This window comes from Lepisosteus oculatus, chromosome 26 (assembly GCF_040954835.1).
Source record: "Lepisosteus oculatus isolate fLepOcu1 chromosome 26, fLepOcu1.hap2, whole genome shotgun sequence".
Taxonomy (NCBI): Eukaryota; Metazoa; Chordata; class Actinopteri; order Semionotiformes; family Lepisosteidae; genus Lepisosteus; species Lepisosteus oculatus.
The window spans coordinates 6,256,002-6,265,720 of record NC_090721.1 but is presented as its reverse complement, the minus strand read 5'-3'; the positions used below and the strand labels follow the sequence as shown (position 1 = coordinate 6,265,720).

At 41.0% G+C, this 9,719-nt stretch overlaps 1 protein-coding gene and 1 long non-coding RNA gene across 5 annotated transcripts in view; one reads left to right on the top strand and one right to left on the bottom strand.

The window, feature by feature from the left end:
- Window positions 1–93: 93 nt before the first annotated feature.
- LOC107079946 (uncharacterized) lies at window positions 94–1,391 on the bottom strand. The gene is made up of 2 exons (XR_001480843.2): window positions 1,283–1,391; window positions 94–1,049 (listed from the first exon to the last, which is right to left on the bottom strand). It is a non-coding gene; the product is annotated as an uncharacterized lncRNA (long non-coding RNA).
- A 188-nt stretch (window positions 1,392–1,579) lies between these two features.
- Window positions 1,580–9,719, top strand: part of pafah1b1a (platelet-activating factor acetylhydrolase 1b, regulatory subunit 1a) — a 36,338-nt gene continuing 28,198 nt past the window's right edge. For 2 of the 4 annotated variants that reach the window (XM_015367675.2, XM_015367676.2), the window contains exon 1: window positions 1,580–1,918. The gene's annotated coding sequence lies outside the window, so the exon portion shown is untranslated. Of the gene's footprint in view, window positions 1,919–3,234; window positions 3,324–9,239; window positions 9,264–9,719 lie in introns of those variants that run through there. The other 2 variants (XM_015367678.2, XM_015367679.2) reach the window with 2 other exon arrangements.

Sequence of the window (9,719 nt, the reverse complement as noted above, 5' to 3'; positions counted from 1 at the left end):
TATTTTCTTTACCAATTACTCATCTCAAACTCAAAAGCCTAGAGGTTTTAGTATGCTGATGTGTTGTCCGGATTTCATACACACAAGTCTTAGTACCCAGAAAGGCTCATTTCTTTTTATTTTGGCCTACACTGTGCATTGAAATGGAAGGCGTGTCTTGAAATGGAACAGTCCTTATCATGAGAAAGTGTGATCTTGCTCTCCCCCCTTCTCATGAACCGGAACTCGGTCCGGTGTGGTCCCTGCTATGGCCTGTGTACTGGAGTTGAAATAGAGTGACCAGGGGAAGCCGTGGCCTGGTAAAACTGCCTGCCGTCTGCTGCGGCCGGACACGCACTGATGCCCCTGACGGCAGGATGCCAGGGAGCAAGTACCCTGGTGCACGTGCTTTGACTTCTCGGGCCAAGGGGTCACCGTGTCCCTCTTCTCTGCGGCTAGCTGGATCTCATTTGTTTTCTTTGTCCATGTATGCTTTTGTATTCAAATGAGCAAATTAAAAAAAGACTATTAAAGAGGAATAGAGTTGTGATTTTTTTTTTTTACTGAAGACTTGGGATTGTCTTTATACCTGTGGATGATATGCTAGTTGTGGCACATGGTATCACTGATGGATCCGTGTGTGATTACCTGTGTGTAGCACAGTATAGTGCTTACCTGAATAGCACCTGTGCCACAGCTTTGTGCTGCTGGGAGCTTGCCCTGTACAAACCTCATTGAATAGGTCTTCAGCACCTAACCCCATCCTTCCTATATCCTACAGACAACAGGATAGTAGACAAGACGTTAATCTGTGTATTGCAGGTTCAGCCTGTTTTGGGGTTGGTCTTTTTACACAAATCCTTCTGTTCCCGCCATTAAGCGATGACCAATGGCATTCCTTATTAAAGCCACTTCCAAATAACAAAGATGGCTTTGCATTATCGCCGCTGGAAGTAATATTCTCTGTCTAGCCCGGGTACAGGTGTGCCTTTGTATAGCAGCCCTGGGATGCAAACTTTGCTTCATGTGTGGGGCTTTGCTGTGGAAGAAAGCAGAAGGAAGGTGCATTTCTGCAAGTGGAAGAACACAAGATTAGACATTAATTTGATAGGTTCTCTTTACAATAACAGTTGCTAAAATGTGACTGATTCATCTTCATAAGCTAAACCAGCAACTTAATTTTTCTGGAAGGAAGGTACTTGCTTTAAAGACCCAGAAGGGAAATTTACTTTCCAAGGCAGTTAAAAGACATAACACGATACATTTAACACGACATGAACCCATTAAGAAATAAGAAACAGACATGTATGATGGAAGAAATAAAATACATAAAGTATAAATAACTGCGACCCTTGCTGAGGTTCCCTCCGGCTGCTGAAGATGCATTTCTCTGCTGCAGCAGTGAAAGTATATCGAAGTTACTTGTCAGTGATAAAGTGATCTGAACGGGTCATGCGTACATAGGTAATAGAGATATATTCATTGATGACAATTAGCGCTGTCAGACCTGACGTCTTCAAACCCCCCCTTTCCCCCCCTACAGCCGGAAAGTCATGCGCACAATATCCTACACCCTACGGTCCCACAGCACAGCAGTTTGATGACGTAAGGGACGTCGGGGCGCGCTCGGGCGTGAACAAGGAAGAGGACGTTCGATGCGCGTGCCCGCGAAAAACGAACGACGCTGCTGAAGTGCGGGGGAGGAGGTGGAGGGGGGGGGGCGTGCGCGCCTCCGTCAAACAGACTGCGAACGCGAGTCCGTGCGCGTGCCCTGCGTCCGAAGGCGAATGCGGTACAGAAAACAAGGATCGGAGGAGAGACAAGGAGATAGACATAGCCAGTGAAATCCGAAGTCCCTCGCTTTGTACCGAAAAATACTCCCCATCTTGTGCTTTATGAGTACCTGACCCGGCGAAGGAGAAGGAGGAAAGACAATACGGTAAGATTTGTGCGGTTTAACTTCCGGTGTTGATTTTGTGTTTAAGAAAACAAGGTGGTAAAAATGACGATGTGGCTGCAATTTTTTTGCGCCTCCTTTCTGTGTCTCAAAATGGCGGCCAGGCCGTTAGAGCAACAGCAAAGGCAGAAAAATGAAAAAAAAAAATAACAGTCATTAAAACAGTCATTTTTACAAGTTGTCCTTCCACTGACTTGCGTTTTTTTTCAGCTCGACTGGTATTTTACGGAGTCTTTTAACCAAAGACGTGAGTTTGTGCCTCCTGTTTATGGTTTTCTATGCTTTTTTAAAAAAAATATTCTGTGACAGCAGAAAGTATATTCGAATTTGAGGGCTTCGGTAAGAGGGGTGGGAACTTGCAATCGATGAGGACACATATTTAGAAGTTTGTGGTTGGTCTTTTTTAAAATGTAGGTCATTTTCTGGTGGCTTTCGTGAGGATGCATTCTTAATTGATTTGCGAATTAGCCCAACTTCATCAGCAGGGCTGAAGGGAGGCGTTTAAATATCTTCTGATTTGGTGTAACCTTGCAGATGGCTCAGATGGGAAGGTGATTTGATGTTGTCATTTTGCTTCTGGTTGAAGGAATGCAGCGTTTTCAAAGACCTTCAAACGCTGTTAACAAATTCACGTAGTGTTCAGAGTTTGGTTAGTAAAAAAAAAAAGAGAACGAAGGGCTTATTTTTGATCGAAATGATAGGTCTGTTAGAAAGTGTTTTGAATACCGGCGTGGCATGTGTACAGTCCAGCGAAAATCGCCATCCTGTCTGCTTTTACACCTCTCCCAGACCAACCAGTACAAGCGATGGGTTTCTCACAAAATAGGCTTAATTGTTTTGCCCATTTGTAATGATAGAAACCTGTTACGTTGTCCCGGGTAACCTCCTAGCTAAAAGATCTGCCCTGCGTTCGCCCGGCTTTAAAAACAGGTTACATTTTTCCGACCTTGAAATGATCTTTTTGCCCATGTTGCTCGGTCCTTTAATCGTAACTTTTCATTTCCATCTGCTGCGCGGAGAATTTTGTATTCTTTCGAATTATTTTGGGGGTGCTGCTTGAAGGATTTGTGTGCGGAAGGGTGCGTTTTTTTCCCTAATATTCATCTGAATTCGGGCTGCCTGAATGCCTGTATTGTTTTGGCTGGTGGCTTCTATCGACGCACACTTTTATTTTAACTGCAACCCAACGCCGGACCAACCCAACGGGCATCTTCAATTATGTGCTGCTGCATTTTGCAATGACACTTGTGACGTTAACAGTTCAGTTTTGGACGCGTAATATGACTTCAGTTGAAGATGAGGGTGGAAAAAAAGCCTTGGGTTTGGCAGGGATTCACAAGTGGTTTGGAGGAAAGGAGCCGGGACAAGCCGGTCTGTTAAGACACCGGTATGGAGCTAAAACGTGATTTCTGTCTGTCGGTCTGGGGAGGGATACAATCGCTTCTTTTTCACTGTTGGGGGAGGGGATAGATTGTTGTTTTTTTTTGGTGGAGATACCTTTGACGATCCTTTTTTCTCTCCCGGTCTGCCATGATCAACACGCTCAACACCGGCATCGGGGGGCAGGGTGGAGCAAGAGACGAGAGCGATCGCCGGAAAAAAAAAAATCAAAAGCTGAATGAGTAAGAAGAAGATGGGGGTGGGGGGGAGTTGCCGGTTGGTTCGGTCAGTCCGATTTTTTTTTTTGGGGGGGGGGGGCTGCTTTCTTTCCGTTGTGTTATTTGCTGGTTCGCAATCGGCGTGATCCGGCTGTGCGCGGCCCTCATGATGTCTGCCCCTTGTCAGCTCTGGGTGGAGTAAGGAGGCGGCAGTTCCAGCGAGAGGGAAAGCAGAAAAACAGGGCTTGGATTTTTTTTTCCCTTCCTTCCCTCCCTCCCTGCCTGCCTGCCTGCCTGCCTTGCTTTTACCGCAGGGTGGATCTCCCAACTTGCGACGCCTTGCCCTGAAAGTGACAAGTCACCGCTCCTTAAGATTTTATTTGATTTTTTTTTAGGGGGGGGGGAGGGATTTTGGCGTTTGGGGCGCCGGTTTCGCCGTGTCCTTGCTGTAAACCGCGAACCCGTTGCTATGCGCTTCCCAGTTCAGTCCCTTTATTTCTCCGTGACGACGCCAGCGCTCCGCTATCCTTGGGAGTTGTTCGGCAGCTGATGCAACCCCAACAGGCAGGAGGTGGCTCATGGCGAATTGATGTTATAAGACTTGAGTGCCTCCATCAGCTGTATGCGTGCTCGCACATGTGGATGGTGTGTTGTATGTGTATAAAGAGCATTTTAACCTTCGAAGGAAAAACTAGAAGCCCAGAAGAATGGTTGTAGTACGTACAAGGATACGGTATCTTTTTCAAGGCTGCTGTTTTCGTTCTTATATAACGTTATTTATCGATTGTTAAGGCTCCCCCAGGGAGTGGTGATTCTGGCCTTGCAGCTAACCTGAATCACAAGATGGGGTTGATCTGGCATAGGCCTCAGGTGCCTGTTGTGTCGCCACTTCCCTCCAAGACCCCGTTGCTTTTGCTCAGTCGAATTGCAGTGTATCCAGGACACTTGGCTGTTTATTTCAGACGGCATTTTGTTTCTTGCAGTGTTCCTGTAAAGCATTCTTAAATGCAGCTGTGGTGGGTGTTCTCTAACCGTGAGTAAGCCTTTTCTTTTGCAATAAATGGCTCTGAATGCGGATCCCCATTTTCTTTTAGACACCCAGCAGGCAGGCGGTAGTTTTGGATGGAATTGTTTGTGCAGCTGTAGGGTGTTCATTCTGCTCAAGTGGCCTTTAAGGAATTTTTGGGCGTTAGGATAATTCTGAGCAGAAGTCATCTGAATGATGTAGTTCTGTCATTGCCAGTATTAATTGTGTGTGATTTGTTATTAAGTTAGCATTTTACACACTGTGGTAGGAAGTATGTTTTAAGAAAGAGCTTTGCCATCAAAATACTGCTGAAGTGATTAAGTAAAATAAATACACCACCTTCTGACAAGTGTCAGTTTCCATTTAGTTTTGTTTTATATTGCTGAAGTTGTCTGTGCCAGTTCAGCTTCTAGCTGAAGAAGCTATTGAAATCACAGCAGTGTATTTCTACACTCAAGAGGGACAAATAAGATTGTATACTGCATCCAGCAGGTGAAACATCCAGTTTTAGTGGAATGGTAGTTTAATCTGGGTGTCTGTGACCTTTCTAAATCTGTTCCAGTGCCTTATTTTTCTTAGTTTGTTAGGTCTTGTGAAATTTAATCTGTTATTAAAAAGGTTTGAACTCAAGTTCATTTGTATTTTGTCCTTCATACATTTAATATTCAGCAAGCATGAAGAATTTATATTAAGGCCTGAAATCTCTTTACAAGAGATTTTTAGATAACAGATGAAAGTGTGAAAGATTTGCTTTTGCGATTGTGGTATTTTACTTTTGAAAGACATGAAACATCATAAGGATTTAGAATATTTCATTGATGCAGTAGTCATTTATCAGTGGACACTCTCAGCATGTCATACGGGGAAATTCTTTGTGCTTTGGGGAAATGGGTAAAGCTCCACTGCTTTAAATACATAGGTCGGAAATTAATTGCCTACTTGCTTGGCTTCAAACATTTTTTTTTACCCCATATTTCTACCCCTTCTGTCCTGAGATGTTGGAGTAAATCTTCTGTCTGCTGCTGCAGATGGACATTGTGTATGCCAGAAATGTTCACACAGGGGACAGGCATTGCCCGACATTCAGGTTGGTCTTGGTTTATAATGCTTAGCAAATATGTGGCCAGCGGCATCATTGTCAATCTACCATCTGTCCTTGAGAGTCTGCAACCCTTAAATTGCATCTTCCTTCGAAACGATGCTCCACTGGTGACTTTGACTTGTGGTTTTCTCATTTTGCAGGATTTTAAAATTGTGTTGGCAACTCCTACTTCACAATTGTGAATTTAGTACTATTAAATCTCTCGCACCTGTTAAGGCTCATGGCTGTAAATGTTATAAACAGAAGTTGCCTTTTCCCCCTCTGAAATAAAGCTGTAATTTAGGCTTCAAAGTTTATACCTCTTATTTTCCTTGTCATGTTTGAACTCCCCTGTGATGAGGAAGGCCAACAATGATGAGGGAATTTCCTGATTACAGAAATGTTTTTTTTTTTCCGTTTGATAGGTAATTGATGTACTTTGCTTTTTGAGATCTTATGTCTGCTCTTCCACTGAAGTGTTTGTATCCCATAATAAACAGCAGCTCCATTGAGAGACTGCATATCAGTGTGTGAGAGAAAGTGTGGACGTTGACTGCTGTTTTCTTCATCTAGATTCAGTGCATCAGGAATTGCCTTTTTTGCCATGTGTCCTAAACCATGTTATGCTTGTGCTATATGCAAATTTCATAAGACTGGGTCATATTGATAGTCGTATTGATTTTACCAACCTTTTTGAAATGGGAAATGCAAAATATTCATTATGCTGAATGAAAATAAAGCTTACGCATTTTTAATAACTAGTTAATTCATATAGATAGATAATACTTTATTAATCCAGTAGGGAAATTGATATACTGAAATACTTGTTTCTTCTCTTTCTTTATTGGGGAAAAACAACTGTTAGTGTGGCATATGTACAAATATGTCCCAGAGTCTCTTTAAAATGGTTCTATCTACAGTTTAGCCTCTCTTTACTTCTCAATACGTTGTAATATTGGCATAATATTTTTGGTGTTTTGCCAGCTATGGGTGTTTGATTCAATGTGTTGTTTGAAACTAAGAGTTTACACCTCATTGGAGTTTTGTGGTGTTTTAATTTCTCAGAATAAAACCTAGTGGGCACTGTGTGGGTAGTGAGCTTTTCAGGAAGCCTAGATAGGCCTGACAGCAGTGCACGCTTAAGTAACATTACATTTTCTGTTTCGATTAATGTCAAGTAAGATTGCTTACAGCAGTGCTTCCCAAACATAAGTGTCCACAGCACAAAAAATGATTTTAACACTGTTGTATGAAATATTCAAAATTCTTTGTTTAGAACTTCACAGTGAAATGTGAGTGTTTCACTAAACAAACCTGTTTAATATTGGGTTCTTACTGCACAGAATTCTTGATCTACACTTTTTAAACCTGGCCTTCCAGACATATTGGAGAACTTTCCATAGCACACAGTTTGGGAAGTGCTGGTTTACAGTAATCCCATCTGTTCTGAACCTCTTCAAGTAATGAAGTATGAAATGCCTGACACCATCTTATTATGAAACATTTATGGAGAGCACTCAGACATGGGGAAAAAAATAAACGGTCAGCTTTTCTGAAGCCAAGAAATAAGAAAATGTGCTACAGTGACGTTTCTATTTGAGATATTTACACTGTCATGTGCTTCTAAAAATCAATAAACACTGCAAATGGAAATCTACATCTGTACAGATGCAAAGTTACACGGGTTTGGAAACCCTTTGTTTAATATTGTAATCCTATATTTTAGATCAATTTTTAATCTGTTGAAGAATGTTATGATGGCTTTTGATAGCTAAGAGTGGATCCTGAGTATTAGCCTGTGATCATTGTTGTGTTAGCTCTAAATTCCAATTAAGATGTCCATATTTTCATTTCAAATACATTTCCTTGCCTGGCCTGTTCAGCAAGTTCATTTGCAGGAATTTAGTACACTTTGGTTTTACTCTACTCATGTCATGTGTACTACGTCTTTTGTGAACTGCTTGTGTGAGAGCACATTTCTAATCCCTTTATCTTCAGGCAACGTGTCTGCTCTGTGTATTAAGCACAAAACTCGTTTTTCAGTCTCCTGCTGCTGTCGCAGATTTTTTTAGCACCAAGAAGTAATCAGTGCTAGACACTTCACCAAAGCTGGTGAACCAGCAGACAGTTGCTAAGTAAATACTCTCCACCTTCATTATAAATACTGCTGTGCTAAGGGTTCCATGTATTGTGGGTTATAACAAGGTGCATGCTGATAGTGAAACACCAGTGTTGCAGGATATGATGAGTTGGAAGCTAAGCCTTTTGCAGTGATAGCAGCATACCAGTGCCATTTATTTCAAATGTACAAGAGCACCTGGCGGGTTTGCTTAGTTAAGTGGTTTGCTAGAATCAGTCGTGCTGTTTTATTATGTTTTGTTTGGCTTGTGGCTAATTTCTTGCTGCAAAAGTACAGTGTAGAGTTAAATCTAAAACATTAAGTTGGGTACTTCAGGTAAATTGTTCTTGTTGATGCATTGTTAATCAGGTCCTAATGTTATGAGTCTGGAGCAAAATTAACATTGCTGCAGTAGTAAATTTGTAATTAGAAACAAAGCTTTTTACAAGGAATTGAACTTAGTTCATTCTCACCAAGTGCAAAGGCTTGTGAGAGGAAGTTTGTACCTATTGTGCAGATGCTGTTAACACTGAATTGGATGTTTAGGCTATCTCGGTATATTTCAACATTGATTTAATTTAAAAACACTATTGGGATTTACCCTGGAAAGATTTCTTTATTTAGCATATTTGTACATATGTATCAGGAAATATTGAAAAACGTTGCTTCAGTAAAGACTATTTATTTGTGTTTCTTACTTTCACACTTTTCCAGAGTGGAGTTGGGAATTAAAAATGCATTTTATCACACATGGAGGAATTTGAGGTGATTAACCCGTGACACTGTTTTTTCCTCAATTAATCAGAAATACAATAGTGATAAAACACCCTGCTTTTGTGTTTTTGAAATGATACCTGTGAGCTTTAATATATAAGCATTTGTTTTTTCTGCACGTTTTATCGAATAAAACTTAAATGGACCTCATCCAGTCACCTTTTAAGAGCATGACTAGGTAGATATTTTTTTAGATCCTGCACCATTTTCCTTAAATTAAAAAATCTTTTTTTTGTCAGCCCCATCCATGTCTATTTTAATTTGTCTTGCAGTTGGTTTTGAAACTGTTTAGAAAAAGGAAAATCAAGAAATTCTCAAACTAGAATTCCTACTAGTAGCCTTGGATTGCATTTTGTGTTTTGATTGAATTTTTGATTGATGCTTCAAAAAAAATAATTTTTTGAAGAGGATGACTGGTGTGCAGCAGATTGAAGTAGGCATTCTTAAGGCCAAGCCACATGCCCTGAGTAGCCGAGCACAACTTTAGAGCAGCAGGTTCTGCACTGTGATACTTAAGCCTTTTTCTGCTCCCAGACTTTGATGTTCTGTATAAATTGCTACTTTATTCAACCCAGCCTTCTAACTTCATATTGCAAGGCGTTTGTATCATTGCAGATTCACCTCTTACAAGAATTGAAAGAAAATTTGGTTCTGCCTGCTATTCCTTCTGATGGTGCAAATAGTGTTGACTGAACACTTTGCAGTAACATGAATTGATTTTGTACCAGGTAAATGTTTGGCTCTTAAAATGAATTCAGAGAAGTTTATCGAAATCTTTTGTAGAAAAAATAAGGTGCTGTGTCATCAACCTGTTAAGCACTGATATACACTCATCATATAGCATGAGGCCAGTCCCGCCCAGGCTGTAACAAACAGGGTGGCAGGGAGAGGGCCCCAGCAGAGCTGTTAAAGCAATGATGTCAGTGATCAGAGGTCAATCAGAGCTGGCAGTCTTTTTAAAGTACATTATACCTATTGGTGATAAACACTCTTTTGAATTAAGGTATTAAGTCCATTCTTGATAAGAGTTTGAAATTTCCACTTAGATTTTTAGTCCCTTTTTTGTTATGACCATTTGCAGTTCAACTTTGTACTAATTTAAGCGATTCAAACCACAGTCCATTAAGAATTTAATTCAGCATCACAACTCATAAAATCATAATGTGATGCATGGCTAAACTGAA